Consider the following 13,894-nt stretch of genomic DNA (forward strand, 5'->3'; position numbering starts at 1 on the left):
GGCAGGTAGGACATACAATCATTGTACAACATTTTTTGGTTCTGAGACTTACACAGAAGACACAGTATATGTACATGTTTTAATATTTAGACCACTTTTATTATTGATTGATATAAGGATGTGAAGAGAGTTTCAACCAGTATAACAAAAAGTGTTTATAAAACAAATTGCTATACCCTATCTTTAAGTCTTGTACACTTTAGCTTATTTTGGGCAAAAACCATCCACTTCCTAGGAAGCGATAATCTGACCAAGATTAAGTGGTCAACTACTGTTTTTATTTGTTTATGTATGTATGTATGTATGTTTGTTTGTTTGTTTATATGTATGTATGTATGTATGTATGTATGCATGTGTGTATGTATATATGTATGTATGTATGCATGTTTGCGTGTATTAATTTTTTTGTTTAGCAATAGCATTATATGAATTATGTGGTACCACAATAATAGACAAAACAACAAAACATAAAATGCAGTGTGGTTCCTCTACTAGCTGTACAGGACTACAAAATCATAATGAAAAATATGTCTGCAATTTCTGGCAGTCAAGCACTTTAAATTCCAAATTATTTTCTCAATGTGTAATGAATTTGAATTGAGGTAGCAAACAGAATGCAGAAACGTAATTCAAATTGGAATGTAAGGAAGTAGAATTAAAATGAAGTGTAATTCCAAATCATTTGTATAACTGCCATTTTAAAATAGTTAAAATTCTGAAAATAAAAGTTCAAAGGTTTGTAGGTTTATTTGCCAGACTGTATGTCTGGGAGTGCCGTCTGAGTCTAGTATTTATTATAATATCCCTTCAGCTCATTCCAAACCATGATTATCTACTAGATAATTGTTCTAGCAACAGCAATATTATGGGTTCAAATGCACTGTAAGTCGCTTTGGATAAAAGCATTTACCAAATGCACGTATGTAAAAATGTAAATGTAGTAACTAACCAACCCAAGGTCTTTCTGGCTGTTGTCGACATAATGTCAATCTCTAGAACATTCTATCTCTCTCGTTCTCTTTCTCTTTCTCTCTCTCTCTCTCTCTCTCTCTCTCTCTCTCTCTCTCTCTCTCTCTCTCTCTCTCTCTCTCTCTCTCTCTCTCTCTATTCCAACTGGCTCTCACTGAAAATAAAATCATGCTAGAATGCTTTCTTCAGCCTCTCTGGGGATATGGTGTGACCTGGACATTGTAATGTGTCCCAAGGCAAAAGGCCAAAGCAGAAAGGGGCTGACATTTCCAATATGCTACTCGCTTTGGGAGAGGAAGAGGAACAGAGCAAAGGAGATAAGACAGAGAATGGAGAGGGGGGATGTGAAAGAATGAAAGTAACAGAGCATTTAGCGGATAATGAAATCGTGTAGGGCATCATAAAGTGTCAGATTTAAAAGCTTTCCGTTCTCACGTTTTAAAACACAGTATTGAGTGTTTGTTTATGTTCTTTTCATCTCACATTGGTAATGGTAGTATACTGTGATTCCATTCAAGACTCCATAGCAACATCAGACATTATCTTCTCCTTGTCTCCTCTCCAAATTCTCCACCATTGTTCTTCCGAGGTGTGAAAAGCTGTGACGTGGAAATCAGAAATAACTGCACATTCTGAAGTTGCTTTTTTGTTCCTTAGCAACCTCCTTAAGGTCCGCTCTAATAACTCGGAGCTAATGATGACGTTTAGCTCTAAATATGAAGGGAGTATACAATATGGCTGTTACCTACACTACGCTCCAGTGAACAAAGCAAATCAATGTATGGACAGGCCACATTGGTTCCTTACAGGTTTATGAAGTAATTGGAAGGGGCATGTCTGCTTATCAAGTATGACATCAGGGAATCATGGTTTCCATATGTCCATGGTAATATTCTTGATTTGCTTCGCTATCACAATCACTTATCAATGTCCATTTTCTTTCTTCAAGGCTGCTACAGCTTAGGTTTGAGAGGCCTGGATCACATGATAACAGCTGTACTCGTCTGCAGCTTTCTTGTGAGGTTCCCTATCTGACTTGGAGGTGTTTGGACACCTCCCTCCTCATCTCAGACTCTGGTTCTTCTTAAGGGATTCTCTGGCTTTGACAGGTTGTGGGTACTTACATAACTGTCAGCGGATCTTGGAGAAACTCTTAGTTCTCTCTTCCTCAGCTTCTAGCGTCTTGCTTCACCATGTCACATTCATCTCAGCAGGTGCTCTTCAAAAAGCCTTTTTTTCTCTTTGCCGAAATGATGAAATGTAGTTATTGTTTTGATGCTGGCTAAAACATGGTATTGATTCAAAGAAAACTGTGACAAAAATGCTGCAAATGGCCACTGGAGACATAATTGCTGTTGATTCAGTCCCACAGACTTGTGAATGGCCTTATCAAGGGAGCGTAGCTCTTAAGCTGTACGATCACAAGAGACATGTCGAGGTTATTTTAAGGTCATTTAGGAAACAAGGCATAAATCGGTACAGGGAGCAGATACACAAAGAACAAAAGACAAGACAACACACATGGGGCCTGCAATTTTTGATAACCTTGACAGCTGTTTGAAACGAGAAATCAGTTGAGACACATCCAGCACTGTAAAAATGTTACTAAATTTGACCTGACTGCTGCCTTTTTGTAGGTACTATCTTGCTTTGCAAGTTAGCTTTTGGTATGACTGCCCTCGGAATGATCCCAACCCCTCCTAAAAGAATATTCCTGGCTCAATACAAGTTAAGCTCAATTGACAGCACTAAATTTCTACTTGTCCCTCTTTTTTAGAGATGCGGATATCCGATTACTTTGTAAGTGTACCCTGCCAATACCGATTTTTGCATATTACGATTTTCTTTCTAAGAACTATAATTGATAGCATATATAAACAAAAATCTACGCAGTCCTGAATTAAATTATTTTTCATAATAAAATAAATTATTAAACATTACAATTCCTTCCAAACAGCACTGTTACAGGATCTTCTCTCACTTAACTCTCAAAATAAAGTGCTCAGTGACTGGAAAGAGGTAGAAATAACAATTAACTGAAAACGAGTGTCTTACATTAGATTTCCAAAAAGCAGTTGAAAAATGTATTGCTGCTTCGGAATCGGATTGTAATGGGATGTGTGTGTGACATGACACGAGATTAAACAACTCGGTTAACACAACGTCGGAAAAGTACTGCATACTCTGCATTGTGCATTTTGGACTGAGGTATTTATCAGAATTCTGCAACCTCTGTCCTCAACTATGGAGAACGGCTGGTCATCCAGGGCCATGAATGCCATAATTTTCCTCGTAATTACTTTGGGGCCAGATTTATTAAACATGGCAAATTAGCGTGAGAGCGCAATTCCAAAAAAGCACTGATGGAAATGGAAAGTTCTGCACATGATCTACTTGAAATGATCCGGCTGCGTCTGTGTTCTTTAATTTGAGCGTCAATATACCAAGAGCAGCGCAAATTAGCGTCTGGTTTAAGAAATGCTTTTTGGGTGGTAAATAATTGTGCAAATACCAGTAAATTGACCAGTGCAAATCTTAGTAAATCACATTGCATGATTCATTTAACCCTTTCACACGTAAGTTTAAAATATTCTAACTGACCCCCCAGCGTGAGTTTTTCAAGGCGACCGTTATTTAGAACATGTCACTTTAATGTTTCCATGGTGACGCGTCATTGCTTGTCACGTGGCACAGCGCAACTACAACACAGCGCTGAATGAATGATGATCTGCTTTTATGTAATTTTTCCTTTTTTATTAAAAATATACACAAATGTATTAGCTATAGCATGAAACACTGATATTCCGATTGTCAAATATGTGCAAGTGGAAGTGTTTTGTTGTTTAAACACCTTTATAACGATCGCGTTAGTTGAGCTGTATGCGCAATGGGCGGCGCCATGTTAGTTTGTTTCACAGTTCAGAGAATCGGATCTGTTGGATTTACAACACGTCAATTCCTCCACTTCTCACGAAATACATGAAAGTAGGTGGCCGGTGAACTGGGAGAAGAATAGGATAAAATGTAAAGCTACTTACACAATGTGTATCTGATATGAATAAAAGTGTTGTCTTATTATAATGGAAAGGAAGAATAATTATTGCCGCTTCCATAGACATCAGTGTGTTTTTTACAAACTCAAAATCATTGTTTTGCTAGTAATTATGTGTATTTAAGTGTCTGAAACCTAAAATAAACATTATGTGGTTGAAAACACTCAATAGTTGTGATATATGACAGCACTGAGTGCGTCTGTCTCTGGCTCTGCGCCAGTCAACGCGCGAAAGCACGTTTGAATTTAGAAGTTGATCACGTGATGCACTGACCGTTCTAATCACACCGATGTGATCGTACGCTACAGGGACCAGCCAAGACTGATCACACCGGTGTGATCGTACGTGCGAAAGGGTTAAATACTCTCCTGCCATAAATTTTGCGTCTGAAAGGGATGCATATGCAAATTACGTTGGCAACAAAACGGACCGGCTCAGAATTGGAATGACGTGAGACTGACCGGCCAGTCGCCGGTCCGGGCCGAGTATGCGGAAGATCCTCTGATTCCGGTCCCTGACAGGTCAATCACTGCATCTCCACACTTTTTCTAAAAAACTGGCTCACAGAGTTTAAAGAGTATGTGATTTTAGTGAAAACAATTAATTCCTAACATTTTCTGTGTAAAGTTATATCCAATTTAACAAGATTGTTTCAATGACAACCTACAGTGACACCTAAAACCCTAAATGACCATAAAAATTATAATAACAACTTAATAGATAATCTCGAATAATAGATTGTTTTTTTTTATAAAACTGTAAACTTCACATCCTCAAACACATTGGCCCTATTTACCATTGTATGTGCCTCACTGTAACCTGTTTTTTTTTTCAGAGTCAAAACAGGGCAGGGCAGGGTAGGTGGGCAGCTATGAAAGTCTGATCTCAGGAATGTGTACAGATAAGGAAGGGTAGCAGAAGGACTGTCTGTGTTTGAACACAACAAACAGACTTTCAGAATTACGCTCACATGTTCAATTTACAGCAGACATGTGAGCCAAAGCGGCATTTAATAAGCATCTGGGCATTTTGGCTCAGGCTACGGTAGGCCAACCTGAGAAGAATCCCTCTTCCCTTTCCATGGAGATCCTATTGCTGCTTTTGTCCCACATATAGCAGAGGCAGCCTTTGAAAATCACGTTTTCACAATGTTTCATGTTTAAAAATGTTCATTTTCACAAAACCATTTTACATGCAAAACAATAACCAGACCAAAAACCAGAATTTTTATTCTACAACGTTTACTATTGGCAAGATTTTTGAAAAGACTGCATTACCCATAACAGTGGTTCAAAATAATAGCTAGCACAAGGCCTAGATGATGTCAGCTCAAAGCCATCTTAGAGTTACACAAGTTTTTTTCAACTCTGGAATAACATACACTGATGAATCATGAACAATAAAGACAAAGTACATGTAATAAACTAAATAGGGTCAATTGTGCTTTTATGTTTACTCTAAATTACTGGTAGAGAGTCTCATTATTATTATGCTAAAATGTACATTAGTATTGGATAAATGTGTACATGCGCATCCAGCATAAGAAGGACATCCTTGCAACATTTAAAGGGCCATGTTGAAAAACTGTCAGGGTTTAAGAGCGGCATTCCTTCAAAATCAACGAAGTCTATACATTTTTTTTTCTGGAATTGCCCAGCTCTGATTGCAAAGAGTGGGTTTAAGAGGCATTACTGTATGATTGAGTTCACCCCATGCACTGTTTAAATATTTCTCTGCCCGATTAAGTTTGCTGAACACACAATTTGTATGCAATTAGCAGAGCTGCCAGTGCACACTAACTTCAGTCTGACACGTCTCTGTTTGAGTTGCCTTGCTTACGATGAAAAAGGAACAAAAGCCTGTGCTGCGTCAATTTTATGCTATATCAACTGCCTTTTGAGAAAACAAAATGGCTGCCACCTGAACTAAGTAGATGTTATCTCATGCTGCATTCCATTTAGTCGGATTTAAGTGAGATGGATTGCTTCAACTATAAAAATGTTACCCTCCATATGGTGACATTTATTGTGTATTGGATGTTGTGATGGAAGGGTTTGTCTGTGCTTGCTTGTGTTGTATTGTATCAATAGGACTGTTCATTTCTCAGTTCCACCTATGCAATATGTTCAATAGCAGATAAGTTTGATTCATTTAGGAGGTTTCGATAGTTGGTTTGATCCCCATACAGTACGAGAAGTAAGTCTACAGCTTGTGCGCTTCCCAAATACATATTAAAGGTTAGACCTAATCCTCAAGCACACCACCTACACTGCATGTTAAAAGGTGGGAAAAGGATTTAGATGACAGTTATAACTCAAAATGAGTATATGCTGCTTTTTCACACATACTCACACAAACACTGTCAGCGATGCATGCGGCAACCCTTCCATCTGCACAAATACAGTTATTTTTGCATCTCTCTTATGTGATTTAGAATATTTTACACTAACCAAATGTTACTTTGCATTAACGTGGTGCTTCTTTGGAAGTGCCTGGAGCCTGAGATGATGTGTATGACTCACCAGCGGATGGTCTTGACACAATAAAAAAAAAAAAAAAAAACCTGCCCTAGATATTTCATACAGTTCAAGAACAGATTAAGATACTCTCGCTTTGATCCCTCTAATGCAACATCCCGAAACATTTCTGCTGTGCTACCGTGGATAAAATTATTAGGTTGCGATAGGCATAGGTCAGCTCACTGCGTGGGTTGGTTCCCTCCTCTAGTCCTCCCTTCTTTTTACCCCCCCCCTTTTTTTTGCTCTTGAACGCTTTCTGCAACTGCCTTGGAGAAGATGAGAGCTACGACTTTACAGGTGTGACAGAAGTAAAAATAGTGGTAAGCCTCTTTGAAAGTGAAATAGTGAGAGATCATATGCATTACATAAGAGAGCAGACCAATACATAGACATCTCAAGATAGGTTATGTCCGAAAATTTTAGATAAAAAAAAATGATATTCTTTATTAGAATCTTTGTCGTGTTAATCAGTAAAATATCTAAACATCCTTAAAACAAGATAAAAGATTTTGAGAAGCAAAATTAAAGAATGTATTTTCAATATAAGCCATGAATGAGTGCAGTTTGAACATAAGTGGAATTGAAACCCATTTCCACCTAGATAAATACAATACTTAATTTATTGTAATTGACTTTATAATCTAGACAAATTTATGTCATAATTTGAAATGCATATTCAATTCATTTTTGTAATTGCGACTTAATATCCCACAATTACAACTTTATTTCTCAAAAATGACTTCATATCCAATACAGTCTGATAGCAATGTGTAACAATTTAACTTTTTAACGAATTGATGGATAATTTGTATTAGTGTATTTGTAATCTCATTAGTGCATTTTTGTATGATCTGCACCCTATTGATGGTTAGATTTAGAGGTGGGGTTAGGCTAAGACCTTAAAATCATGTTTTTATAAGATTCACATTGTACGAATTTATACGAAATCACCAACTTGTTTAGTAGTTATGCTTTCTTATGAGATCGGGTTGTCATAACTCACAATATATATAATTTTTTTTTTTTTACTATTTACGTCACACAAATGCACAATTTGCAGCTAATTTTTCACAGATTTGACTTCTAGCTAATTGTCTTTGTTCCCTGAAAAATATAACACTACTTACTGTAGATGTTTTGAAATATTTATTGGAAAACAAGACAAAGATGGTTAAAAATCTAACAATTTTGCAGTACTGTTCCAGGGTTAGATTATAGGGGAAAGGCCATTACTTAAAATTCCGTTATGGGAGGCAACAGCTGGCCATTTCATAAAATATTGTAGAATTGTATAAGTAATGCATTAATAAGCCAACCAAAAAGTTGGCATGAAATTAACAGCGATCAAAACCTTTAATTTGCCAGTTCAATGATACTAGCTGCAGCCCAAACTTATCAGTAGATGAGTTGGATGCAAAACATATCCAGAGCAACATATTTCTGCATCCATCAAAATGCAAGCTGTGTTGACTCACAGCAGAGACAATCATTGACATAGACAGCTTGCATAAATATGTTGCGTGTTAGTATGCAGTGCCCTTCTGTATGGCTACAATTTCATTGAACAAAAAAATAGAATATGCTGGGATTCAGGTATGTTTGGAATGGACAGCACTCTGCAGTGCCGCTGAGATGATGGGCAGCTCTGGAGATCAATGCAAGCATCTGACTTCAAAGCCCCTGGGGGCTGGTTGGCATTCATTGTGACCAAGTCACAGTGGAGCAGCAACAGAGCATTGGAGAGGATGAAAACAACTTGCAGCTAGAGTTAGGTCGATGAGGTCTTAAAGGCCCACTGAAATGCCTTTAAATGCACAGCGTTATTCAGCGTGTTGATGTAATTTCCACTGAAACAGGAAGACAGGGCTGGACATATCAAGTATAGATTTTATAGATTTAATATGAAAATGTTACTTAAGCAAAACAGTGAACATAATCATGCTGAGAATGTGTAGTTTGAAAAGTGTGTAATTTATGTTGGTGTATGGCTTTGGTGTTATCTCTTCTACTCGTCAGTGCTGTTTCTAATGCCGAGTCGGTCTAACCGTTTATCCTTCTAATCTCCTTCACATCGCTTTAAAATAGAGCATTCTGTGAAGAATTCAAATGGGTCCGATATGTTTTGTGTTCTGCGGCAACACGCATATGATCCACTCTGTGCTATCGCGTCTCTGGACCGGTTCGTGCGATTTAAGAAACCGGACTTAATTCGCCGAATGGAAAGCATATTTACACTGTCTGAATCATTCCCTAACCCCTCTATAGTGCATTATGTGCCATTCACAATTTAGAAAATAGTGAATGGTGTGAATTGTGTGAACAAGTGACCAATTACAGCCACCGCTTCAGCGTCTATTTATAGTGCTGGGGATTCCATAATGGGATGCTTTAGATTCTATAGAGCATTTGATTGGACAGAAAATCGTTGATCCATATTGGCAGAAGTGAGAGACTGGAGAGACTGAGTTTTGAACGGATAAATCTTCTAAATGCGAATTTTGTCATTGTTTTGGAGCACACTAAGGCTAAAATATTCATACTAAAAGTCAAAAACTTAAATTTTGATTTCATGGGTACTTTAAGGCTCCTCAAATTACCAATTCTGCCGACTCCAGCTCACCAATTCTAATTGGAATCAAAGTATATGTGCTTTTTTGATTTATCCACCCTGTCTAAATAATCAGCACCAGTGGGCATTCTATAATTGAAGGAATGTGAATAGCCTGCCCTATTAGTCTTAATTTCGTTTAAGTGGCAAAATGCCATTGCGTGTGTAGCTCAGGATAAATTCCATTCCATCTCGTTTTCGAATGGAGGAGCTTTCATATGCTGATAGTCAAGGTGCCACTCACCTTTATTTGGCCTGAGAATACTTATTTTGTGGGCATGCAGTAGAGTATATTGTCTTGATGTCTAGCAGATTGTAGTGGACTCTTGCTTTCCCATGGGTAATTTGCAGTGTTTGTTTTTCTCTTTCAGAGGTCTAGCTCAAATTTGTGACCACTGCTTTCCCCTGTTTCCTTTAAACAGCACTGACAGAGAATCATGGGAAATCCTAGTCTCTGATTTGGGTAATGACTGAGAGTGGTGGGCGTGAGTATGTGTGTGTCATCTAATGCCAAGCTTCCCAAAGCCTCAGTTGGTCTCTCTCCAGTAAACATCATATTTTAGAAGAGACATATGGATGAACGTGCCTAGCAGCTCATGGGCTGGATCTAAAAATGTCCACTCTGCCATTGGCCTTTCCCTTTAACCCAATAGAAATGGAGCAAAAAGAGCATGTAAAGGCAGGAGATCAGCTGACCTGCAGTCAGTGGCATGACTGAGTGAACGTGAGACCTTTGGACATTCTCTAAGCCCCCCTGCTGGCTCCACTTCACTGACAGGCGGCGGAATAACTGTGTCACATGTCTCTGTTACCATGGAGAAATTGGCATGAAAGTGATACTGTTAGCATCTGTCTGAACAGCCATGTTAGGTTCCTGTTCTAATTATAAATGGATGTAAAATGTGTCCCTGACACTAACATCATCACTGCTCTATTGTACAATAACATGAGATCAGGCATAAAAAGAAAATGGGATGAGAATAATTAAACCACAGAATAGATATCTGTGCAAGCAGGGTCTACAATTAACTTTGTGCCACACTTTACTTTCATTACATTACTTTCCATAATAAATATAACATTTTATAGAATATATTATTATTATTATTGTTAATAATATTATTATTATATTATATAATTGTGCTGCAATGTATATGTAGGTTAGTGTGGCACAGGGATATGTCTGTAATATTCTTGTGCAATAGTAATATGTTATAGGATTCACTAAACAAGTTCGTTACTCACACTTCCGTCAGTAGGCTGACCACTTTGTAATCTTAGATGTAGAGTGCACTAGAAACTCCAGATGGTTACTAAAACCATCAGGCAATCTGCCATTAGTGGAAGACTTACCAAAGCCCCCTTTAACTTCTTGGGTATAAACCATGCTTCATAGTACACTATTATTTAAAGTTTGTCATCTTTCTACTAGTTAAGACATCATAAACATCTAATACGTTTTCCTGTTAATAATTCCACTTATAGTTGCAGCGTTTCACGTCTCATTTCTTATTGGAGGTCAACACAACATGATTACCTATCCTGCATGCACTGCTGCATCCATATACCCCTTGGCATGTCTCTCTGACATGTCCATCTGTCAGCTGTTGATAAGACAGTCCTATGCAAAACTCAGTCCCTTAATTTCCTCTTAATGGACCGACGCATTAATGTGAGTCATGTGCCAAAAGCTGTGATACATCCATGACAAGGTTATTAAAGGAACAATCTGAGAATTCGCCAGGCAGAAATCGAGAGACGAACCGGAGATGTGAAATTGCTTCTGGTATAACTGTGGTCATATCAGCTTGGGCGCTTCGCTGATTAACGAATTAGAGAAGAAATGAAATAGTATAATGTGATGGATTAAAAGAGGAACATTGGGCATAGCCTCTGCTGTTAGGAACAGGCCTGAAAAAAAAGAAGCCTTATCTGTGGAGAAAATGAGGGAGACGGGCTAGCGATGGTAATATGCTGTTTAAAGTGTGGCAAAAGAGAGGGAGCACGAGTAAAAAGAGGGAAGAGAGTTGCTTGTGGAATGGGGGTACTAAAAGCCTGCACAAAGTGCCCCTAATGCACTCCAGAGAAGGATGATGCACGCCTTGTTATAGCACTGAGGGTGAGACGTAGCCTGCTAACAGCACTGTAAAAGCTCCAAATATCCAAATATTCCCAGAATGGTCTTCCCCTCCATTATTGGATCTCACATCAACCAATTATTTTGATCCGTAATCGGATGTCTGGCTATAGACAGATGAAAGACAGGCTGAGGAGGCCAGTGTTTGTTGATTATTTTTACAGATGGATTCATTTTTCTCATATTTCTCAAGATTGTTCTCTATTGACGGTGATGTGCTTTGCATATCAATATGTCCGACAACTTTAAATGAGTTTCCTGGGGTTTTGCTCTCCGCATGGGAGTTCTGATTAGCGAGGGCCGCTTGAGTGGCTTGTCAATCTATCCCGTCGTCAAGGAGCGGCCAACGAGGTGCCTTCGCTTTGTAGAGAATTTATGCTTGCTGTCTCTCAGAAAGAGAAAATATGTCATCTATCGCTGAGGGAGGCAATAAATAAAAATATCAAAGCGTGACTGCGGGGTTGCCTGGTTGAGCCAATCGCTCAAGCTTGAGGTTATTCGCCATAATCCTCCATTTCCATGCTCAATGTACTGTGTCTTCTCTCATGACGGTACAGTTACCCAAAGCCACATCTGGAATGGAGCGTGAACGTCAAATACCCCCTCAGGTTCTATGAAAATGCTTCAATGACCTAGACCAGGGTTTCTCAAGCTCGAACCCACACATTTCGGACATTGCCAATATTCAGCACACCTGATTCAGCTCATTAGTCCCTCTATGGAGGTCCTCTTGACTATATGAACTAAACTGGGTGTGTTAGATTAGTCAGACCCCTGAAACATGCAGTGTGGGTGGGCCCTTAGGAACGTATTGAAAAATCCTTACCCAGACTAATTAGTAGTACGGTATAAACTGAAATCCGATTGAGATTTTCCTCTTAGGAAAGAGCAAAATGGCTTAGTCTTAGTACTTGAGGTCAACATCAGCTTGTGTCCTATCTTACAAATGGCCTTCCTGACAAATCCGGCCAAGCCCTTTGTCACTTACATCAGCATGGGTGCAGCGTTGAAGTTTTACGGCGAGTGACTCGTTAGATTATCTGTCGAGGAAATCGGGAGAGGATTAGGGAAGGACGGGAATCGTGGGTAATACACTGCTATCAAAAACAAGCATGGCAGAGACAGAGATACGGATACGACTGGGAAAGTGATGGGATTCAGAGGTGACTTCTCTCAACACATTGTATGGCTCAGGGGTGGGATTATAAAGCAATTAGCAGCACTGGTGGTGATTAATACTGTGGCTAATAGGATGAGGCTGAAGACCGGATGGGGAAAGGGAGGTACCGAGCGCAAGAAACCTGGACGAAGACAAGCACAGTGCATCAATCACAGATGACAGCTGGGACAGGGTCCAGCAGCTCCATTCATCATGAGAGGGCGAGGGACACGCACACCTCAGCAAAGTAGCAGAGGAAGCATTAATTACTAGTTGCTTCAGTCATCCCTAACACCTCTGATTGTAAACTGGAGTCAGACCCTTAGATGAATCAGTTGGAAATCAAGATGATGGTATTAGAAAGATGGATGGACTGTATTTAACAGAAATGCATCATATTAAAAATGCTTAAGTCATTTTCTGACTGTCATTAAGAAAATTCATAAGAATTATTTTTATGTTTAATCAGTCCATTATATTTCCTACAGGCTCCAGTCTTTCTCTCTAATTTTACTGAATGAAATGTCGACCCAGGACGAGGTATAATGCCGTGCAAGCAGTAGGGGTGTTGATGGACTCAATCTACTCCATCTATGTTTTGATCATAGTTCTGAATCCGATCCAGACAGTCTTTGAAAAATAAAATATTTTCTCAGAAAATATGAATGCTGCTTTTTTATGAAACTTACTCAGATTCAAGTGTTGATATAAATGGAAAGCATACAGCTAGAATAAAACTTTTTTTGTTGTTGTTGCTTAAAAGCAGAGGCTCTGTTCTTTCTTCTGATATATTGCATGTTCAGATATTTCTACAACAAAATATTCTGAGGAAATTAAACTTTTGTGAAAATATTCAACAATGCTGGTGGGGAAAGAGTTAAATATGCCTGTATGTAGCAGCTTTGTTTTTAATCACATGAGATTCTGACTGACATATAGCTACAGTAAACTTTATAACTTGCAAGTTGATGAACCTAAACTGATGCACTTACTGCCTCAGATGAGGCCGTTCTACTGACGGACAAAACATGCATGTCCAATTTTCTCTGAAATTCGCTGGTCAAAAACCTTGTAACTTGTAATTTGAAGCTTGATTTTGGTAATATGTTAATAATATAAGGACACATGCAAGTGTTCGACTATATATAAAGCCACAATATCAACTTTGACAATGCAGTGTTTAATTATTTAAATATGATTAATTAAAAAATACAGGGTTTTTTTCATGAAAAGTAGTCTTTTTGGCGATACGAGGTTTCCTTTTACTATAGTCTTCTACTAGTTTGTAAGCAATTATTTCAATTGAAAAATATGAAAACAATGGGAACAAACTAGGAACAAATAGGAGTCAACTATAGTGATGAGCATTCAACCATGAACATACTTTTAGACAAAAATAACAAAAATACTGTTAAAACAAAAGCAACAACAGTAACCCCCTCCCCAAAA

General features: G+C 38.4%; 1 protein-coding gene across 8 annotated transcripts in view; it reads right to left on the bottom strand.

Moving 5' to 3' along the window:
- syt1a (synaptotagmin Ia) overlaps positions 1-13,894 on the bottom strand; it is a 231,555-nt gene that overhangs the window by 127,164 nt on the left and 90,497 nt on the right. The window lies entirely within an intron of this gene.

Source organism: Siphateles boraxobius, unplaced genomic scaffold (assembly GCF_051911475.1).
Source record: "Siphateles boraxobius isolate OS27281-9 unplaced genomic scaffold, OSU_SipBor_1 19, whole genome shotgun sequence".
In the NCBI taxonomy this organism is placed as follows: domain Eukaryota; kingdom Metazoa; phylum Chordata; class Actinopteri; order Cypriniformes; family Leuciscidae; genus Siphateles; species Siphateles boraxobius.